Here is a 24,054-nt window from a genome sequence, read left to right on the forward strand (position 1 = left end):
GTAGCCATGAAACCATCACCACAATGATGAATATATTCATCATCCTGCAAAGTTCCCTTGTGCTCATTTCTTAATCCATCCCTCCCATCACCCTCCACATCCTTGATCCCCTTATCTGCTCATCCCCTATACCACTGATCTCCTGTCCCTGTGCATTAGTTTGCATTTCATAGAACTGTGTATGAATGGAATCACACAGCATATACTTTTTCATTTGGCTTCTTTTACTCTGTACAACTATAAAAAGATTCATCCATGCTACAATGTATCAATAGTTAACTCCTTCATATTACCAAAGAGTATTTTGTGGTATGGATGTGCCACAGGTTGTTTTTGTTTTTATTTATTTGCCTGTTGACAGACATACGGGTTGTTTCCAACTTGTGGCTATTACAGATGAAGCAGCTGTGAACATCTGTGTACATATGAACTTCACTTTTTTTTTTTTTTGATACCTGAGGGGAATGACTGGATCACATGGTATGTATACATTTAACTTTTCAAGAAACTGCCAAATTATTTTTCAAAGTGGTTGCACCATTTTACATTCTCACTAGAGTGTGTGAGAGTCCCAGTTACTCCACATCCTCATCAACACATGGTGTGGTCAATGTTTAATTTTAGCCATTCTCATAGATAGTAGTATCTCACTGTGCTTTTAATTTGCATTTTTCTAATGACTAATGATGTTGACTATCTTTCATGTGCTTATTTGCCATGCATAATCTCTTTTTTGGTGAAATATATGTTCAAATCTTTGCCTGTTTTTAAAACTGTTTATTTTCTTACTGTTGAGTTTTGAGAGTTATTTATATATTCTGCATACAAACCCCTTCTCAGATGATTTATGATTTATGAATTTTCATAATTGTGATTTATTATTTACAATATTTTATATTTATGATTTATAAATATTTTATCCCAGTCTGTGGCTTATCATAATGTTCATTCTCGTAATAATGTGTTTTGAAAAACAGAACTTTTAATGTTGATAAAGTCCATCCAATTCATTAATTTGTTCTTTCATGGATCATGCTTTTGATGTTATATCTAAAATCTTTGCCTAACTCAGGGGTGCCTGGGTGGCTCCACTGGTTAAGTGACTGACTCTTGGTTTCAGCTCAGGTCATGATCTCAGGGTTTTGGGATCGAGCCCCCCTCCCCCCCCACCCCACTCCCGCCCTGTCAGGCTCTGCACTCAGCATGGAGTCTGCTGGAGGATTATCTCCCTCTCCCTCTGCTCCTCTCCTTCTTGTGAGCACTCTCTCTTTCCCTCTCGCCCTATCTCTCTAAAATAAACTCTTAAAAAAAAAAAGATCTTTGCCTAACTCAAAATCACAAGAGTTTTCTCCTCCTCTCTACAAGTATTATAGTTGTAGGTTTTAGGTTTATGATCTATTTAGGTGATGATCTATGTTGAATTAATTTGTGAGTATGGTATGAGAGACTGACTGTACCACCCAAGCACTCCTGAAGTTATTTTCTTTGTTCTTTTTGCATATGGATATCCAATTGTTCCAACCACAATATGTAAATGGATATGCAATTGTCCCAGAACAACTGCATTGTCTTTGCACCTGTCAAAAATAAGCTGCCGAATATGAGTGGGTTTATTTATGAACATTCTCCTCTGACCGGCTGGTTCACTTGGTGATCTTGATGCTAACACTGTCCTACTTACTGTAGCTTTATAATAATTCTGGTAGTCAGGCAGTGTTAGTTCTCTTTGTTCTTCTTCACCAAAGTTGTTTTGACTGTTCTAATTCCTTTTCCTTTCCATATGAGTTTCAGATGCACTTGTCCATTTTAGCAAATTTTGATTGGGATTGCATTAAATCTATATATCAATTTGGTGAGAACTGACAAGCTTAACAAAATCGAGTCTTCTAAACCCACGAATATGACCTAGCTCTTCACTTACTTAGAGTTTTAATTTTCCTCAGCAATGTTTTCATTACTTAATTCTTGAATCAATACTAACATTTAATGTTTGTGTCCTAGGTCTTCTCCATAGGTGGGGGGAAAAAAAACTCAGAAAATTTATTAAATTTCCACAGAAATATAGCCCTCTCCCCAAATCACTCGACCTTCAAACTCCTGTTCCCTCACACACTGCAGAAAAAATAAACATTTCTATTTTTTTCGTTTTATGTATCAAACATGCCAAACATATGAAGAAACTAAAATCTAATACATATGGTTTTCCTAAATTGACACAATGGCCTTATATCTATCTATAAAGTACTAAAAATAGTACTCTGTTCTTTCTTGGTATTTCCTTAATATTTTTCAGCTCCTAAATTGCTTTTGCACAGAGCACTAAATTTTCAAATCTGCTAAACACTGGTAAACAGACCCCATCTCAGCCTCGTGTGTCCTCTTGAAAATGCGTAAGTTGTGCCCTGCGTGCATCAGGTGCCAAAAACTTCTTGATAAGCACCAGGTAGTAACTGAAATGAAGACCACGTGTAACAAGCAAGCAGCGGCGTGAGGCTGTGCAGGGCCAAGGGACAAGCTCACAGTCAAAAGAGGAGGACAGACAATAAACGAACAGAAGTTAAGAATGTTTTTTAAAATAGGAATGGAGAAATCGCCATTAAGGAGAATAATAAACCACAACTGTAAGACCATTAGCATGAGGGAATTAAACATGGCCAAGCACGAATTGTGGCAGGCTTTTCACTTAAGCTGGGCCACGAAAGACATGTAGGATTTGGCCCGCAGACTTCAGAATAGCCTCAGGTTCTAGGTAATGAGATGAATCCAAGAAGCAAAACTTCACATTTCTGTGCAAGTTTCTTGCTAGAAAATGCAGGTTTGGCTTAACACATTTCAAACTCCTGAGAACAGCTCAGAGATAACACTCAGTGGTGTCTGATTTTTTTCAGAGACTTGGGCGTTCAAAGGTGAAGGCGTGACTATACGAACGCAGGATTATGTTTCCGAGTATGCTGAATTAAAAAAAAAGAAGTCTGTCGTTTAAGTAGTTTAATACTCTGGAAAGATCCAGTGTCCCCGCCATGTGTGCGTTGCTCTGAGAGTGAACGTGGAATGCTTCATCAGAGTTAGACACACGGCCCCTCGTACACCATCACTGTACCACACAGAATGTGCCAGACATTTCAAAGGAAAAGAGCACAGCTATTTACACAACTTCTTCATTTCACCTCTGGGAGCTATCCTTTGTTCTGTGTCCTTTCCACTCAATCTATGCTCTTTAAGGATTCCTTGGCAGCCACCTTCTTTTCTGAGAAGGGTGCGGAGGGAGAGATGACAATGACTGTTACTATTAAAAGTAAAAACACTTCCACATAACTGAAATATTCTCAGTATTTAAAAGTTCTGTTACTTTCTTAACACAAAATAGTAGTCATGTACCAGGCATAAATTCAAGTGCCTGGTGTGAGCCCCAATCTAAGACAGAGGACTAAAGCACTAGATAGGAAGACAAAGAGGAAGCAATTCACATAGTTCTAAGAGTTACCACATTACAACTAGATCCCCAAAGCATTCTCTTCCTATTTATTCAATGCCAAAGTCATAACCTGTCCTTTATTTCTCCCACCATGACCTCAATTAAATAGACTGGCAGAGCAATGTTAACCAGCCAAAATCGTGGGCAGAGTGATTTCCACAGACCCACCAGCTACAAAGGACACAAAAGAAACATGTGGTACATCTCCACGCTCCTCCTAAATGCCACTTAAACTATCCCGGGGCAGGGGTGCCTGGCTGGCTTAGCTGGTTAGGCATCTGAGCCTTGATCTCAGCTCAGGTCTTGAATTCAGGGCTGTAAGTTCAAGCCCTGCGATGGGCTCTACTCTCCAATGCTGTGGAGACTACTTTAAAACAGCAACAGCAGCAACAACAACAACAACAGCAGAAACTATCCCAGGGCAGGTGGTGGTTATCTTCATCTTCTCCAGGAAAAGGAGGGAAGCAAATGACTACTTACTTCCCCTCCCCATGTCTGGTGACCCTTTCCAACAATCAGCTCCTGGTTTTTTTAGCCAACTATTTTTTTCTGCAGCTTTACATCCTTTTGGTCCCTCCGTGGGGGGATAGCTAAGAGCCAGCTCCAGGGACTGGAATACTTCATGAGATCATACACAGGTGATCATCAGAATGCCCTTAGAGTGGGCGCCTGGGTGGCTCAGTTGGTTAAGCGACTGCCTTCGGCTCAGGTCGTGATCCTGGAGTCCTGGGATCGAGTCCCACATCGGGCTCCTGGCTCAGCGGGGAGCCTGCTTCTCCCTCTGACCCCATCCCCTCTCATGCTGTTTCTCTCTCTCTCTCTCAAATAAATAAATAAATTAATTAAAAAAAAAAATTAAGAATGCCCTTAGAGTAAAACAGAAAAAGTTAAACAAACGCCTTTAGCTTCCTTCAAGACATGCCACTAAGGTGAAATTTTGTCTTATTTTTTTTCCGAAGGGAAATGAATAAGGTTGTTGATCTTATGAAATTTAAAATGCTATAGGCAACCTCAAGGAGAATTACAATAAAGAATGACACTCGGTATTCTGTTTTTGTTTTTGTTTTTTTAACATTTCAGTGGGAAAGAAAAACACCCTAAATCCAACAGGATCCAGTAAAACTGAAGACACAAAAGAAAGAGCAGGACAAATATAAGGAAGGAATACAGAAATGATGGCCCGGAGCCGAGGGTCCTTTGCCAATCTCACTGTCCATAAACATTTGATATTTCCAATGCAGAAACTACATTATATAATCCAACATACCCATAAAATTCCTTGGGAACAAGTTTGAAAATTAATGTCATATCTGTGCTTTCTCTTTCTTGCATCTGCCTCCTAACAATTTTAGCATCCATTTCCCTCAACTCATTGACCCTTAGCTCAATGCTATTCATTCCAGTGTCCTTCACATATCTTTATATTGCCTTGGATCTTTTTTTTTGCATGATCTCCATATACCCCCATTCCCGCAGCATGAACTTTTGAGGTGCATAAAGTTATCTAAGAAGTCTAGAAAGCAGAAATGTTCCTAATATTATATTCTAAACCCATCTATGTCATTGGGTAGAAGATCAAGTCTAACATTTCTTCCATACCTGCTGTATTTTTTCACTAAACATCTATCACATCATGTGTGTCTGGTGCTGTGCTAGGCCCTGAGCAAGGCTGACAAGGTTCGCCTACCAAGCCAACACCCCAGGAGAGAAAATGCAATGACACATGGAATTGCAAAATTAGTTACTTAACTTCTATGCTAATAAGGGCTGTAAGGGAAGTAGACAGCGCTACAGGAGCAGGCTGCAGAGGATCTGACGTGATCTGGGAGCTGCTGAAGTTTCCTGGAGGACATCAGCATGAGCTAAGCCTAAAGCCTGAAGCAGTAACCAATGGAGACAAGAAGACCAAAAATATTCCAGGAAGAAAGGAACTCAGGTGCATGGACCCCAAAAAGGAACATTCCCCTGCATTCCTTAATTGAAAAAAAAAAAAAGATCTATTGTGGCCAGTGGATATTAGGAGTCAAGTTTCTCACTGTTGGAGTAAGGATTTACAGCCAGAAAGTAAGGAAGTGCTCAAAAACAAAAGCAAATAAAAAGCTGCACACAGATGGGGGCATGTAAAAGACACACAGGAGGCAACTGAAGGAGCTCCGATTGGCCAAAGCTGGAAAACGTGAGCAATAAATTAAGGAGTGTTGGATTATACCCTAAAGTATAAAGTAAATACTAAATACTAATATCACCTGAAATACATAAATGATTGAATAAGTAAATGGACAATAGACAAATCTCCCATTCAGAAGCATTCCAAAAAATTTATGTAGATAACCCCCCAACAGGGAGGTGGAACACACTCCTTAGGTATGAGCTGCACACAGTAACTTCCTAGGAAGTTCGGAGTGAGGGAGGTGCTTTACAGTAAAGAGATCTGATGAGACGAATGATCAAGGTTAGCATCAACATTGATAAGTCATGTTGATAGTATGTATCCTTTTTGTGATGTACCAAGAAAGGTTACATCTGTAGTCTTTTCTAATACCATTCTTCAATAAAAGGAACTGGGGCTCCTTGGAGAAATGTCAGTTTCTAAGAGTGGGGCAGAACAGACACCAGGTGAGCCTGAAGTATCTTATAGCACCAGAAAGTAAGGAAGCGTTAAAAAACAAACAAAAACCTCAAGCAAACCCACACTGGTGGAGGTATGTCAAAAGGACACAGCCAACTGAAAGAGCTCCAATGGCCAGAACCAGAACAACTTGAGTTATAAAATAATGTTGATTCTCTATACCCTTGACATGATGTTATGAATGTAGCACTTACCACTGTGGTCTTCTTCCTGAAAACCCATAACCCCACAGTCTACGCATGAAAAACATCAGACAAATTCCAACAGAGGGGCCTTCTATAATACACCTAACCAGGGCTCCTCAAAACTGTCAAGATCATCAATAACAAGGAAAATCTGAGAAACTGTCACAGCCAAGAAGAACCTTAAAAAACATGACAACTAAATGTAATGTGGTATCTAAGATGGGATCCTGAAACAGAAAAAGACCATTAGGTACAAACCAAGAACATCTGAGTAAAGAATAAACTTTAGTTAATACGGGTTCATTAATTCTAATACACGTACTATACTAATGTAAAATGTTAATAAAAGAGGAAACTGGGTATGGAGTATAGGGAACTTTCTAGTATCTCCTCAGTTTTTCTATAAATCAAAAACTGTTCTCTTTTTTGGAGAGGGAAGATGGGACAGTAAGAAATGGGGGAAGATCCTGTGCTCACCACCTCCCAGGGACAAACGGCAACTACATGTACTGCAGCTCACTCTGAAAATAACCTGAAGTCTGGGAGAACTGACCTTCTGCAGCTAAAGTCATAAGAAGTCCACGTCGAATAGAGTAGGAGGGGCAGAGATGCAGCTGGGAGTGAAACCTCCAGCGTGGCTACCCACAAGCAGGAGGGACATCACAAGCATGAGCAGCAAAAGGATCAAGCCCCACACCAGGAATGCCCAGCCCTGGGGACCTACACTGGGAAGGTAAGTCACCTTAATGTCTGGCTTTAAAAGTCAATGGGACTGAACTCCAGGAGAGCCAGAGGGGCTACGGGAAACCAAGTCTCTGCTTTAAAGAGCTAGCACTGTATCACTCTGCATGAGACCCAGTACAGAGGTAGCAGTTTGAGAAGCATCTGGGTTGCACAGGACGATTTACTAATTTTAATACCTGTGCCACAGAGGCAGGGATCTGTGGGAACTTTCTCCAGGAACAGAAGCGCTGGTGGGCACCAATTTTTTTGCTCTCCTTCAGCCCACATAACCACTTGCACATGTAACATTAAACAGGATAGACCACATATTCGACCACAAAATAAGTCTCAATAAATTTAAGAAGATTGAAATTATATCGTTCATCTTTTCCAACCAGAAATCAATTACAACAAAAGAACTAGAACACAAATGTGGCACTAAAAAGCACAATACTAAACAACCAAGGGGTCAACAAAGAAATCATAGAGAAAAACAAAAAATACCTGGGACAAATGGAAATGGAAGCACATTGGTTCAGAATCTTTGCAACACAGCAAAAGCAGTTCTAAGAGAAAATTTACAGCAATGGAGGTCTGTCTTAAGAAACAAACAAAATCTCAAATAAACAATCTAAACTTACAACTAAAGGAGCTAGAAAAAGAGCAAATGAAGCCCAAGGTTGGTAGAAGGAAAAAATAATAAAGATCAGAGGAGGAATAAATGAAATAGAGACTAAAAAAAAAAAAAATAGAAAAGATCAATGAAACTAAGAGCTAGTTCTTTGAAAACGTAAACAAAATTGATAAACCTTTAGCCCGACTCAGGGAAAAAAATACTCAAATGAAGTCAGAAATGAAAGAAAAGAAACACACTCAAAATACACCAAACAAATACAAGGAATTATAAGACTACTACAAAAAAATTATATACCAACAAATTAAACAACCTAGAAGAAATGGATAAATTTCTAGACACACATGATCTTCTGTGACAGAATCAGGAATAGAAAATCTGAACAGACCCATTACTAGTAACAAAATTGAATCAACAATAAAAAAAAAACAACCTCCCAACAAACAAAAGTCCAAGACCAGATGGCTTCACAAGTGAATGCTACCAAACATTTGAAGACAATAACTATCCTTCTCAAACCATTCCAGAAAATAGAAGAAGGAGGAATGCTTCCAAATTCGTTCTATGAGATCAGCATTACCCTGATACCAAAACCAGAAAATGACACTACAAAAAAAGAAAACTACAGACCAGTATCTCTGATAAACATAGATGCAAAAATCGTCAACAAAATGTTAGCAAACCAAATTTAAAAAAACATTAAAAGTATCATTCATCACAATCAAGTGGGATTTATTCCAGGATGAAAAGATGGTTCAATATAGGCAAACTGATAAACATGATACACCACATTAACAAAAAGAATAAAAATCATATAGATGTAGAAAAACCAACAAAATTCAATATCTCTTCATGACAAAAACTCTCAACAAAATGGGTATAGAAGAAACATACCTCAACATAATAAAGACCATACATTACAAACCCACAGCTAACATCAAACTCAAGGATGACAAGGTGAAAGCTTTTCCTCTAAGATCAGGAACAAGACAAGGATTTCCATCCTCACCACTTTTATTCAATATAGTACTAGAAGTCCTAAACACAGCAACCAGATGAAATAAAAAGCATCTGATTGGTAAGGAAAAAGTAAAACCATCATTATTTGTGGATAAAATGATATATATAGAAAACCATAAAGATTCCATAAAAAAAAAAACCTGTTAAAATAAATGAATTCAGTAGAGTTGAAGGTTAAAAAAAAATCAATAGATGAAAATCTGTTGCATTTCTATACACTAATAACAAACTAGCAGAAAAAGAAATTAAGAAAAAATACCATCCACAATTGCATCAAAAAGAATAAAATACCAGGGTGCCAGGATGGCTCAGTTGGTTGAATGTCTGCCTTCGGCTCAGGTCATGATCTCAGGGTCCTGAGATGGAGCCCGACGTCAGGGTCCCTGCTCAGCAGGGAGTCTGCTTCTCCCTCTCCCTCTGCCCCCACACCCCCACCCCGCTTGTGCGTGCTCTCTCTCAAATAAATAAAATCTTTTTTTAAAAAAAAAGAATAAAATATCTAGGAATAAACTTAACCAAAGAGGTGCAAGACCTATACTCTGAAAACTAGGATATTGTTGAAATAAAAGATGACACAAACAAATGGAAAGATACACCATGTTCATGGACCAGAAGAACTGTTAAAATGTCCATACTACCCAAAGCAATCTACAGATTCAGTGCAATCCCCATTAAAATACCAACGGTATTTTTTCACAGAACTAGAAAAGATAATCCTAAAATTTGTATGGAACCACAGAAGATAGCCAAATTCCCAAAAAAATCTTAAGAAAGAAGAACAAAGTTGGAGGTATCACAATCCCAGATTTTAAACTATGTTACAAAAGTGTAGTAATCGAAACAGTATGATACTAGCACAAAAACAGACCCACAGATCAATGGACTAGAATAAAGAGCCCAGAAATAAACCTTTGTCAATTAATCCATGAAAAAGGAAGCAAGAATATACAATGAGGAAAAGACAGACTCTTCAATAAATGGTGTTGGGATAACTGGACAGCTACATGCAAAAGACTAAAACTAAACCACTTTCTTATACCATACATAAAAATAGTCAAAATGGATTAAAGACCTAAATGTGAGACTTCAAATCATAAAACTGCTAAAAGTAAACATAGGCGGTAATCTAGTGGACATCACCCTTATAACATTTTTCTGGATATGTCTACCCAGGTGAGGGAATCAAAAACAATGGGGACTACATCAAACTAAAGGGCTTTTGCACAGCAAAAGAAACCACAGACAAAATGAAAAGGCAAACTAGTGAATGGGAGAAGATATTTGCAAAGGATATAACCAATAAGGGGTTAATATCCAAAATATATAAAGTTGTCCTACAACTCAACACCAAAAATAAACCAAACAATCTTATTTAAAAATGGGCCGAGGACCTGAATAGATATTTTTCCAAAGATGACATACAGACAGCAGACACATGAAAGATACTCATCATCAGGGAAATGCAAATCAAAACCACAATGAGATACCACCTCACACACATCAGAATGGCTAGTATCAGAAAGATAAGAAATAACAAGTGTTGGAGAGGATGTGGGGAAAAGGCAACCCTTGTGCACCATTGGTGGGAATTTAAGTTGGTACAGCCACGTGGAAAATAGTAGGGAGGTTCCTCAAAAAACTAAAAATAGAAGTACCGTACAAACCAGTAATTTCACTTCTATATTTACTGGAAGAAAATAAAAAGACTAATTAGAAAAGATATATGCACCTCTATGTTTACTGCAGCATTAATTATAATAGCCAAGATATGGAAGCAACCTAAGTGTCCACCAGTAGACGAATGGATGAAGAAGATGTGGTATATATACAATGGAATATTATCCAACCATTAAAAGAAAGAAATCTTGTCATTTGTGAGATTATGGATGGACCTAACAGGTAATACACTAAGTGAAATAAGTCAGAAAAAGACAAACACCTTATGATTTCACTTCTATGTGGAATCTAAAAACCAATCAACCAAATAAAGAACAGACACAGACTCATAAATACAGAGAAAAAACTGGTAGTTTCCAGAGGGGAAGGGAGTAGGGAGGGGGGTGAAATAGGTGAAGGGGATTAAGAGATACAAACTCCCAGTTATCAAATAAGGCACAGAGATGAAAAATACAGCATAGGGAATACAGCCAATAACACAATATATATTAACACTGTCTGGTAACAGATGGTAACTACACTTATCATGGTGAGCATTTTATGTTTATACTTGTTGAATCACTATGCCATACAACTGAAACTAATGTATGTCCACTACAGTTCAATTAAAAATAAAAATAAAACTGATCTAAGAATACAGTCCATTATTAAAAAAAAAAAGAATTTAAGTTTCTAAGGCAATCATTCCTTTTCCATCCACCCCTGTGAGGTATGATGCAGACTATTCTCTAGCTTGGGGGTCAATTTTTCTCTCACTTTTTGTGCTCTTATTTATCATGCAGACCAGAGGAGCATGGCGCCAAATGTGGTCCTGCAGGAAAGTTTGGTTTGGCCTGCATAGAGATGTTGTGTTTTAAATTGAGATATGTTAAAATGCAAAGATTTCTGGCCTCTCTGAAAATTCGGCAAGCTGGGCTAGCATTCCATATGGCAAAAGTGGTGCTGCAAGGCCGTGTACCTAGCCCTCTGCTGTCGTCCACGGTCCCCCACCGCTCCCATCACAGCCCCAAAGTTGAGTCTCAGTGTTAGTCACCATGATTACTAGTTGGTGCTGTCACAGGAGGTATCCTTATCTCTAAAGTGGGAAACTGAGAAACACACTAAATGGGCCATGCATTTTGAGAAACAGGGAGGCAACACTGTTGTATGTATGGAAATGAGAAATGTTCCTGTATATTTAATATGCAAAGTATGTATACAGAAGACACCATTTGAAACATAGGAACTATAAGAAATCTATGAAAAAGTAACAAAAACCTTAATAAGTGAAATAAATCAGGTCGTCGTTTCAGTCCTTTAAGTTTTAATACCAATTAAGTAACCGCTTATACATGGCCAACTTAAGTATGCTACATGCTTAAAAGCATATGAATTTGTGAATCCTGGTATAGATTGTCTGGGAGGAGCTAGCTTGGGCTCTGCTTATTATAAAGCTATAGTAATCAAGACAAGGTGATATTAATGTAAAGACAGGTAAATAAGAAAGATCAGAGTTCAGAGGGAGTTCTTCCCACAGATGGCTGGGGTTTTTTTTGTTTTTTTTTACTAAGATGCTAAGGCAATTCATTGGGGGGAAAGGACATGGTTTTAACACACAATGGTGGAAGAATGTGGCATCTATGTCAAAAAAAAGAGAGAGAGAAAAAAAGAAAAAGAGAGAAAGAGAAAGAGAAAAAGAGAAGAAAGAAAGAAGAGAAGAAAGAAAAGAAAAAAGAAAGAACAGAACTCTAATCCCTATGTCTCACAAATGCATAAAAACTCAAAATGGAATCATGGACCTAAATACAAAACCTGAATTTATACAACTTGTAGAAGAAAATACAGGAGAAAATTTTTGAAGTCTTAGGGCAGGTGAAGATTCCTCAGATAGTACCTAAAAAATTCAAACTTTAAAAAAAAATTCAGAAATTGAACTTAAAATTTTCTAGTCTCCCAAAAGATACTGTTAACAATTTTTTTTAAAAGTAAGTCACAGACTGGAAGGAAACATCCCAATACATATCCCTGACAAATAGCTTATATTCAGAATACACTGAATTCTTACAACTCAATAAAAAAAGTCTAAAGGATGAATAGCATCAACCACTGTTAACATTAAATGATTAAAAAATGGGTCAAAAGACTTAAACAGACATTTCAAAGAAAAATGAACAAACAATTAGCATATGAAAAGATGTTCTCCATTAAAAATAAAAATCAGCAAATTAAAGCCAGCAATTAAAATCACAAGATACCATTATACTCCCACCAGAATGGCTAAAATTAAAAGACTGACAATACCAAGTGATGATGAAGATGTGGAGTAACTGGGTCTCTTATACATTCCTGGTGGGAGGCTAAAATGGTACAACCACTCTGGAAACCAATGTGGTAGTTTCCTACAAAGTAAAAAAAATATATACTTATCATATGACCCAGCAATTCCATTTGTAGGTATTTACCCAAGGGAAAGCAAAGCCTATGTCCATATAAAAACATGCACCTGAATGTTCACAGCAGCTCAGCAGCTTTATTCATAATAGCCATAAGCTGGAAACAGCCCAAACATACATCACCTTGTAAACAGATAAACAATATGTGATAACATCCATTCAATAGATTACTACTCAGCAAAGAAAGTAATGAACTATTGATATACATAATATGGATGAATCTCAGAAACATAATGCTGAAAGAAACCAGAAAAAAGGCTACATACTGTACTATTGCAATTATATGAAATTCTAGAATAGGTCAACTGATCTATAATGATAGAAAGATTGGAGGTCGTGATGAAAACTGCCTATAAATGATTATAAGGTGATAGCTACAAGGGTGTGTTTGCTAAAATACAGCAACTCTACACTTAAAATGAGTACATTTTTTTTTTTAAGATTTTATTTATTTATTTGACAGAGAGAGACACAGCGAGAGAGAGGGAACACAAGCAGGGGGAGTGGGAGAGGGAGAAACAGGCTCCCTGCTGGGCGGGAGGGATCGATCCCAGGACCCCGGGATCACGACCCGAGCTGAAAGCAGACACCTAACGGCTGAGCCACCCAAGCGCCCCTAAAATGAGTACATTTTATCATAGGTAAATTATACCTCAAAAATACAGCTCAAAAACAAAATAATTAGAAGGTTTTGACATGAATTCATGATTAGAAGACCTAGAAATACCAACACCTCAATAGCGATAAATACATCTAACACCCTGATCTTAGTTTGTAAATACCATTCTCCAATAAAAGGAGTCAGGGCTCCATGGAAAAGTGGCCGATTCCACAACTGGCACAAGGAAAGTATAAGATGAGTCTAGAATACTTTGTGCCAGAAAAGCAAAGATGTGCTCAAAGACAATGAAGGACATGTGGAATGAAGACAGAAGCAGGCCAATGTGGGAACAATCTGAGCATCAGGAAGAAGGACTCTGATGGATTAAATAAACAACACTTGAGGGAAAAAGGGAACAAGTCTAAGGTTACAGGTTGGGGTGTATGTGAGAGAGAAGCTGCTCTTTAAGAAGGACACCAGTTAACAGAGGAAAAAAGAAAGGCGCAATAAGAAAATAACCACTTCATACCCCCAATGTACTAATTCAAGCAACAACATTCACTGGATGTTAGAACTCTCGGGTAAAAGTTGAGAAATAAGTCATTCAACTACCTCAGTATCAACCTGTGGCTTACCAAGTAAGCACAAAAGAAAAATGTGCCTTCACAATGGAGAGATTTGGCAATCACTACCTTGACCCAGTGGTCAAGCTTGGTGTCACCACCCATAAGATGACCTAACAATTTATGCCACCCCACTGAATGCAGGAGAGGAGGACAAGGTCATCTATGTGGTATTCTGACTAAAGGGGTTTGGCCTGAATATATTTATGAGGAAACAGATGACTGACACATGACAACCAAATGCAGTTTATTGTGCGTGTGGACTTATCATCATGGTCAAGCCTATGAGCTATTTAAATGTCTACTTTTCTCAAAGCTTCTAGGAAAGTAGGCACTGTTGCAGCAAAGAATCCCAGCCTAAGAGTATTACATTATGGTGACAATATCAGACCAGAGAAAAGGGTTACAACTTCGGAGGTACCCCTACCTCACAAGAGCCCATCCTCTCTCCAGCCATCAATGTTAAAATACATTCCTTATAAAAATTTCAAATAAGTTTCATGATGAAACCATCCCTTGTATAGATCTATATACTTTAGTAAAACTCGGTGTTTACTGAAAATATGAACATAATTGCCAATGACCATGAATCTTCATTTGGATATATCAAAAAGTAAAACTTTACATAATATCAAACATATAGTTAGGTCTGCAGAAAAATTCTGCAAACATGCTAATACAGTTCAGTATTGTAAGCTGTTGCCCCCTTTAAAATGTGATCCTTTTGCTACACATTCCCCGAAATCTGTCAAGAGTCCTGAGTTCTTTAACGGCAGAGAGCGTGTTATCTCTGTGGCAGTGGAGTTCAGCATGTGAAAGGAAGTGTTTATCAAACTGTAGATTTTACTTAGTGTGGGTATTTAGAGCTCTAACCAACATCTGATGGCTGGTCTCATTTTTGTACTTGCCTTTTCATGTGACTGACACTCATATTCAAAGCTGACCCACATTTCAAAAAAAGTTATAAATACTATGGCCTTGAAAGCATTAAAAAATCAATATGGTCTCAGAATATGTACTCTGGTGCTATGTGTGTGCACGTGTGTGCGTGCATGTGTGTGTGTGTGTGTGTGTGTGTGTAGAGGAGGGATACTGGGAGCATATACTGGACTGTTTAACTTCTTTTTCATCATTATATAAGTAGCAGAGCTCACTACAAGAATGGTGGCATTGGCCATGCTCGATTTGCTTTCCTGAATGAGTACTGATCCCAAATATTTTTGCTCTAGTTTGCTCAGAACTCTAAGTATGTGAGAAAGTTCCAATTCCTTCATTTATGTTTAATTTCTCCATATGAAAACCAACTACCCATCTCCCATTATTCTCATGGAGAAAAGTTGTGCTGGTGGTAGGGGGAGGTCTTTAAAGTACTGAGATATTCTTAAAAGATGCTGGTTATTGGTCATCCAGTTTCAACATTAAGTATGTTCTAGGATGGACGGACACACACACACACACACACACACACAGAGCATTCTTTTAAGACAAGTTCTGAGAAAAACACATACTCCTATTTCTTTCCCAGGCATTAAGATGTAACCTCTCTTTTCACAGAAATGGAAAGTAATAAAATATTCTTTATTATTCATCAACCCTGTTGCCTTGTCCCGTTTCATGTAAGACCCTTCTACCTGAAGGTTTCTTTCCCAACACTGAATTAACATCTATTATTACTTCAAAAAAGGATTTAAGGCAATTTACAGAGATACACACATAAAAGAAAATTAAATAGAGATGACTGATAATCAAGAGCTTTCCTATATATTAGCAAATACCACAGAAAGAAGCATTACCACAGCAAAAGCAAATATGGAGTGTTAGGCATAAACTTATTGAGAACAGTGCAGGAACCATAAAAGGGAAGTTTTAAAACTTTATTAAAGAACAGAAATGATGTAAATGAGTGCAGTGAATGACCATGGCAGATACTGCTGGTTGCCTACTCAATCTCCACTCTCCTCTTCCTTGATAGCTGAGCTTCAGTTCGGTTTAGATGGTGACCCCCTGACATGACTGAGAAGATAGTGACCCCTCTCTCATGCCAGGGGTAAATTCTCACCTGTTTGAGTATTGGCAGTTCTGGTCATCAGAGGAACTGTGCTTAGCTGCTTCTGGGAAAGGTTCCCTCACTCCTAAGAGACTCCTAAGTTCCCCTTCCACCTCAGCACATAGTCATGTTTATATGTGATGGTAGGAACTGTAGTGGCCATTTTATAACCAGGAGAAGGACAGCCTGAAGACAAAACTAACATTCTGAAGATGGCAGTGGTGACAGATGGAAAAGATTCTGGACCCTTGATGACGTAACTGAGTTGTTCAGTCAGATAACCCTGAAACCTGTTTTACACCTGGACTTCCTGATGAGAATGTGGCTCCTTGTTCACTACAGTCTAACCCCTTCCTGCGCTCACAGGAAGACTCCATGTCTTAGCATTCCTTGCAGTTAGTGGGGAGTCATATGGCAAATTTTGGATTGTGGAATACAGGAAGAAGTCATGTAAGTCAGATCCAAGTCTGGTCCTTAGAAATAACCTGTGTGGATGAATTCTACCAGACATTTAATGAACAGTTAATACCTGTTCTCAAACTATTCCAAAAATAGAGGAAGTAAAGAAAGCAGGAGGCCAGCATTATCATGATATCAAAACTAGACAAAGACACTACAAAATAACTACAAGCCAATATTCCTGATGAACACAGATGCAAAAATTCACAACAAAATATTGGCAAATGGCATTCAATAACATATTAAAAGGATCATTCACCACAATCCAGTGAGATTTATTCCAAGGATGCAAGGACTGTTCAATATTCACAAATCAATCAACATGACACATCACATTAACACAATGAAGGATAAAAATTGTATGATCATCTCAGTAAATGTAGAAACATGACTTGACAGAATTCAACATCTGTTCATGATAAAAACTCTCAACAAAAGGAGGTTTAAAGGGAACATACCTTAACATAATAAAGGCCATACATGAAAAACCCAACACTAACATCATACTCAATGGTGGAAAAACTAAAAGATTTCCTCTAAGATTAGGAACAAAACAAAGATATCCATTCTCACCACTTTTATTCAACATTGTCCTGGAAGTCTTAGCCATAGCAATCACGAAAGAAAAATAAAAGGCATTGAAAATAGTAAGGAAAACTGTCACTATTTGCAGATGACATAATAGTATATACAGAAAAACCCTAAAGACTACCAAAACTTGTTAGAATAAATGAATTCAGTAAAGTTACAGAATACAAAATGAATACAGAGAAATCTGTTGCATTTCTATACACTAATAATGAAGTAGCAGAAAAAGAAATTAAGAAAACAATTCTACTTACAATTGCACCAAAAATAATTAACTAGGAATAAATTTAACCAAGGATATGAAAGACCTATACTCTGAAAACTACAAAATATCAAAGAAAGATATTGAAGATGACATAAACAGAAAGATAGTCCATCCTCATGGATTGGAAGAATTGATATTGTTAAAATGTCTGTAATACCCAAAGTAATCTACAAATTCAGTGCAATGCCCATCAAAATTACCAACAGTATTTTTCACAGAACTAGAATAGCACTAAAATTTGTATGGGACCACAAAAAACCACGAATAGCCAAAGTAATCTTGAGAAAGAACAAAGCTGTTGCCATCACAATCCCATATTTCAAACTATAATACAAAGTTTAGTAACTGGGGTGCTTGGGTGGCTCAGTTGGTTAAGCATCTGCCTTTGGCTCAGGTCATGATCCCTGAGTCCCAGGATCAGGCTCCCTCACTGGGAGTCTGCTTCTCCCTCTGACCCTCCCCCTTCTCATGCACACTCTCTGTGCACTCTTAAAATCTTAAAAAAAACAAAACAAAACAAAAAAAACCTGCACAGCTTTAGTAATCAAAAAAGTGTAGTACTGACACAAAAACAGAGACATACATCAATGGAACAGAGTACAGAGCCCAGAAATAAATCCATACCTATATGGTCAATTCATCTACAACAAAGGAGGTAAGAATATACAATGTGAAAAAAAGTCTCTTCAATAAATGGTATTGGGAAAAATGGACAGCTACATGCAAAAGAATGAAACTGAACTACTTTCTTAACACCATACACAAAAATAAACTCAAAATGGATGAAAGACCTAAATGTGAGACTTGAAACCATAAAACTGCTAAAAGAAAACACAGGCAGTAACCTCGTGGACATCAGCCTTGGCATCATTTGTCTAGAGAAAACAAAAGCAAGGGAAACAAAAGCAAAATAAACTATTGGAACTACACAAAAATAAAAAGCTTTTGAACAGCAAGGAAACCATCAACAGATGAAAAAGGAAACCTAGTAAATGGGAGAAGATACTTGCAAATAATAGACTCAATAAGGGGTTAATATACAAAGTATATAAAGAACTCATACTACACAACACCAGAAGAAGAAACAATCCAATTAAAAAATGGACAGAGGACCTGAATAGATATTTTTCCAAAGAAGACATACAGATGGCAAACACATCAAAAGACACTCAACATCACTAATCATTGGGGAAATGCAAATCAAAACCACAATGAGATAACACCTCACACTCATCTGAATGGCTAGAATCAAAAAGACAAGAAATAACAAGTGTTGGTGAGGATGTGGAGGGAAAAAAACCCTCAGGCAGTGTTGGTGGGAATGTCAAACTGGTGTAGCCACTGGAAAACAGTATGGAGGTTCCTCAAAAAATTAAAAATAGAAATACTGTATGATCCAGTAATTCCACTATTGGGTATTTACTCAAAGAAAATGAAAACACTAATTTGAAAAGATATATGCACCCCTACATTTATTGCAATTTGATTTACAGTAGCCAAGATATGGAAGCATCCCAAGTGTCCATCGATAGTTGAATGGATAAAAAAGATGTCGTGTATACATACAATGGAGTATTACTCAGCAATAAGAAAGAATCAGATCTTGCCATTTGTGACAACATGGACGGACCCAGAAGGTACTGGGCTAAGTGAAATAAGTCGGACTGAGAAAGATAAATACCATGATTTCACTTATATGTGAAATCTAGACAACAAAACAAAAAGCAGAAACAGATCCATAAATACAGAAAACTGATACTTTCCATAGGAAAGGGGTCAGGGGAGATGGGCAAAATGAGTAAAGGAGAGTGGGAGATACAGGTTTCCAGTTATGGAATGAATAAGTCACGGGGATAAAGGGTACAGAACAGGGAATATAGTCAATGGTATTGTAATAGCCCTGTATGGTGGCAGATGGTAGGTATATTTGTCATTAGCATAGCAAAACATACAGATTTATCAAATCACTCGTTGCACAATTGAAACTAATGTAACACCATGTGTCAACTATACTTCAATAAAAATAAAACTTAAAGGGGTGCCTGGGTAGCTCAGTCGGTTAAGCATCTGTCTTTGGCTCAGGTCATGATCTCAGGGTCCTGGTTCTAGCCCTACATCAGGCTCCTTGCTCAGCGGGGAGCCTGCTTCTCCCTCTCCTCTGCCTCCCGCTCCCCCTGCTTGTGCGTTCTGTCAAATAAATAAAATCTTTTTTTTTTTTTAAAGATTTTATTTATTTATTTGACAGAGAGAGAATGAGAGAGCACATGAGAGGGGGGAGGGTCAGAGGGAGAAGCAGACTCCCCGCCGAGCAGGGAGCCCGATGCGGGACTCAATCCAGGGACTCCAGGATCATGACCTGAGCCGAAGGCAGTCGCTTAACCAACTGAGCCACCCAGGCACCCCAAATAAATAAAATCTTAAAAAAAAATAAAATAAAAATTTAAAAAATTAAAAAAAAAAGGAACTGGAAACTGTAGTACTTAAATATGCAACAACTCTTACAAAAAAGCTTGGGCAATCAACCAGCCTTCTTCCATTACTAGAGTGACCTTAGAATATGTTAAGTGTTAGAGTTACTGCAATGACAAGATGGAAGCACTGGGATGTCAGAATCACCAACTCTGCTCAGAAGAGTCACCAACCCCCAGCAAACTTTGTAGGGCCAATCAAGAAGCTTTTACTCTATCAAGCTTATCAGATGTCCGGCTTTGCCTGCTGCAGCAGCCAGTACTATTCTACTAGAAAAGTGAGATTATATGCTCACTGCTTAAGCCATTTTTTTATTGTTTAGGTTGAGGTTTTGTAACTTGTAGTCAAAAGCTTCCCATTTGTTACATGTGCCATGTTCTTGGACCAGAAGTCTCAAAAGTATATAGGATTCTTCACATTCATGCCTACAGTAAAGATCCCTGACAATAGCCCTCTTGGCCATAGCTATTCTGATCTGTTGGTTTGGTTCAGTGCTATAAAATCTTTAACTGCTGAATCAGGGGAAAATGCGGTATGAATTTAAGAAGATAAATCTAAGGCATCTAAGGAAGGCATGTGCCTGAATGAAGGAGGGTAAGGAGCATCAAGGACATATTCTCCAGGGAGTTAGTCCTAGAAGCTGGATTCTGTCATTTCTGTACAGGATTCACATTTACAGGGACTTAATTCACAAGAAAGTAGGAATGTTCCATTTTGGTATAGTCTTTGACTAAATAGTCTTTGAGCAGAACTAGAGTTTAAATTTTTCCACTGATTAATAAAGCATTAGAGTGCTATGGTGATCAATACAGTGAAGTACCTCATGGCAAGTTCGAATTTCCCAAGTAAATAATGTAAATAAAAAAAATTTATGGGAATTCCAATTAAAAAAATAAAGTTTGACAGAAAGAAACAATAGATTAGAGATGCACACAGCAATTAACATAGATCTTTAAAATATGGCACAACATGGAGAAATACAAAGAAAAATCTATTTCAAAATATCATTTATATACACTAAAAGTACTGCACACAAAATGCTATACATTTCACAAGGATACATACAAATAAAACAACCCACAGCACACATATTAGAATAGATACCTGAAGATAAGCATAAAAAAATCCAAACAGAACAAGGAAGGAAACTTGCAATGATGGCAATAGCAGGTTAGGACTGGTAAGTATGATCAACTTTACCTCTGTACCTGAAACCTAAGAGAAAGAAAAATATTTTCAGGATCTCCTGGTGGAAAATATACTCAGAGTATGTGACAAATGAATAAAAGAGAAGAGGGAGGGAAACCTCTAAGATTACAGGATTAAATAACCCCAGAAAATAATTTTTAAAATTTGATAGAACTTTCCTAAGAGTAGTAAGTAGACTCTGTAGCCGCAGTAAAAGGTTTACAAAGTTATCATGACCAAACTTTACACTGATCAAAAATAAAGATTGGGGCACCTGACTGGCTCAGTCAATTGAGCATGCAACTCTTGATCTAAGGGTTGAGAGTTCAAGCCCCACACTAGGTCTAGAGATTACTTTAAAATAAAATCTTTAAAAAAAATACAGATATAGGTGGATCCTGAAAGAAAACCTTACTAAGAAAGCCCAATTCTCACTCGAGCACTCTCTCTCTCTTTCTCACACACACACATACACAATGCAGACGCTGTTTACTCAGTACAAGATTTACAACATAGTTTATTTAAATAAAGTTTTGTTTACATATTAAGCCCTTAACTTGGGAGAAGAGTATCAAAAAGCAAAATGGACAAAGAAACAAGACATGTTTTAAATAGAAGAACAGAGATAGGATAAAAGTAAAAGGATAGAGGGATGCCTAGGTGGCTCAGTCAGTTAAGTGTCTGCCTTCAGCTCAGGTCATGATCTCAGGGTCCTGGGATCAAGTTCCACATTGGGCTCCTCTGCTCAGCAGGGAGCCTGCTTCTCCCTCTGCCTGACACTCCCCCATGCTGGTGAGCTTTCTCTCTCTCTCTCTCACAAATAAATAAAATCTTAAAAAAAAAAAAAAGTAAAAGGAAAGAAAAAGATATACCATGCAACCAGTAAGCATATGAAAGTTCCTGTAGCTATATTAATAACAAAGTAGTTTTCAAGACAGATTATCAGAGGTGAGGAAAATTTCATAATGATAAGAGGGTCAATTCACCATGAAAAAGCAAAAATGTAAAGGTGTATGCACCAAATAACACAGCTTCAAAATACATGATGCAAAAAATAGATACATCTAAAAGGAGAAAGGGAATTTGGGGATAATGGTGGAATAGGAGGATCCTGAGCTCACCTCCCACAGACACAACAAGATAACAGTTACATTTATGCAACTAACCCTGAAAACAACTCAAAGACTGGAAAAACAGACATTCCATAATAACTGTAGAGAGGAGGCCACAGGGAAAAGGGTAGGAGGGGTGGAGACACAGTTAGGAACCAAATCTCTGGCAAGACTAACCACAAAAGGGAGGGACACCATAAGCACAGAGAAGCAAGAAGATCAGATCCCACACCAGGAACCCTTGGCACTAGGGACCTGCACTGGGAAGATGAATCCCCATAACATCTGGCTCTGAAAACCAGCTAACTTCAGGAGCTAGAAAAATCAGCAGGCTTAGCTCTGAGAAAGTCAGAAGGTTACAAAAAAACTGAGTTCCCACCCCTAAAGAGCCAACATAATAACTCAGCCCAAGACTTAGCTCAGAAAGAGCAGTTTGAAAAATAGCTGGGGTGTATATGAAGGAGATTTATTGACTAATCTTAGAACATGTGTTGGAGAAGCAGAGATCTTCAGGAGATTTCTTTGGGGAAAAAAGTGATGGCAGGCACCATTTGTCTTCCCATTCCCCCAGCCTAGATAGCCTGACACTTGCAGGAACCAGGACTAACTCCTTCGATCTTGCTACCTCCTCAGGCCCCACACCTGTTCCTCGGCAGGCTGCCCCCATCCAACCTATCTGCCTGAGCATGCACCCCTTCAAAGCAAATCCTACCCACCAAACCCTGTAAGGTAACCCCAGCAAGGACCAGTACCACTTCAAAGTGATTCCTGCCCTGGGGAGGGGAGGAGATAACCCTACACAGCAGCGTGTCCACAGTTCCAGTTGCCCAGACTCTTAGCTGGCTGCACAGGGAGCAAGCCATGCCCTTCAGTGCATCTGGATCTGTGGCATTCCCTGCGCTTTGGTGTACCCACACCAGAGAGGCTAACTGCAGACAAGCAGGCTGACTGCTGGCCCCATTTACTAACAAACCCATGGTGGCCTCAGCCCTCAAGACAGCTTAAGAAATAAACCCTGACCAGTGTGCCCACAGCAGGCAAAGCAGGTCATTGTAGCATGCTGGGTTGAAGACAAGAGCAGCTCATCCACAACAGTAAGGTGCACACAGCCCATACGAGGAACATCACTGAGGCTCCTCTTTCTGGTGACCAGGGGGATTGAGCTACAGGTGCCACAAGACCTCTTCTACACAGGCCACTCCTTTAAAGACCAGGCAATCTAACTTACATAATACATAGAAACAAACACAGACAGCTAGACAAAATGAGACAGAAGAATAAATGAAAAATAATGAAAACCTGAAAAAAAAAAAAAAAAGACAAAATCACAGTAAAAGAGCTAAACTAAACAAAGGTTAGCAAAGTGCCTGATAAAGAATTGAAACCAATGGTCATAAAGATACTTGCTGAACTCGAGAAAAGTGAATGACCTTAGAGAGAACTTCAACAAAGAGAAAATATTTTTTCGAAAAAATAACAGGGCTAAAGAATTCATTAACTGAAACGAAAAACAGAGAATCAACAGTAGACTAGACGATGCAGAATGGGCCAGCGATCTGGAAGACAGGATAATGGAAAGCAATGAAGCTGAACAGCAAAAAAATAAAAATTAAAAAAATTAAAATGAGGCCATGTTAAAGGAATTCACATCAAGTGTAGTAAAATTTGTGTTGTAAAGATCCCAGAAAGAGAAGAGAGAAGGGGACAGAAAACTAATTTGATGAAATAATGGCTGAAAACATCCCTAACCTAGGGAAAGAAACAGATATCCAGGCCCAGGAATCACAGAGTCCCTAACAAGATAAATCCAAAAAGGCCTACATTAAGATAATAATTAAAATGGCAAAAAGTAATGATAAAGAGAGAACTGTAAAGGCAGCAAGAGAAAACTTACATACGAGGGAAGCCACACAGAGCTATCTATCAG

At 38.2% G+C, this 24,054-nt stretch overlaps 1 protein-coding gene across 1 annotated transcript in view; it reads right to left on the reverse strand.

Annotated features, from left to right (window-relative positions):
• The window catches only part of B3GAT2 (beta-1,3-glucuronyltransferase 2), a 72,352-nt gene that overhangs the window by 24,419 nt on the left and 23,879 nt on the right, over positions 1-24,054 (reverse strand). The gene's annotated exons all lie outside the window — the stretch shown is intronic.

The sequence above is a fragment of the Leptonychotes weddellii genome, chromosome 8, assembly GCF_054177405.1.
Source record: "Leptonychotes weddellii isolate Sample4059 chromosome 8, ASM5417740v2, whole genome shotgun sequence".
Lineage (NCBI taxonomy): Eukaryota > Metazoa > Chordata > Mammalia > Carnivora > Phocidae > Leptonychotes > Leptonychotes weddellii.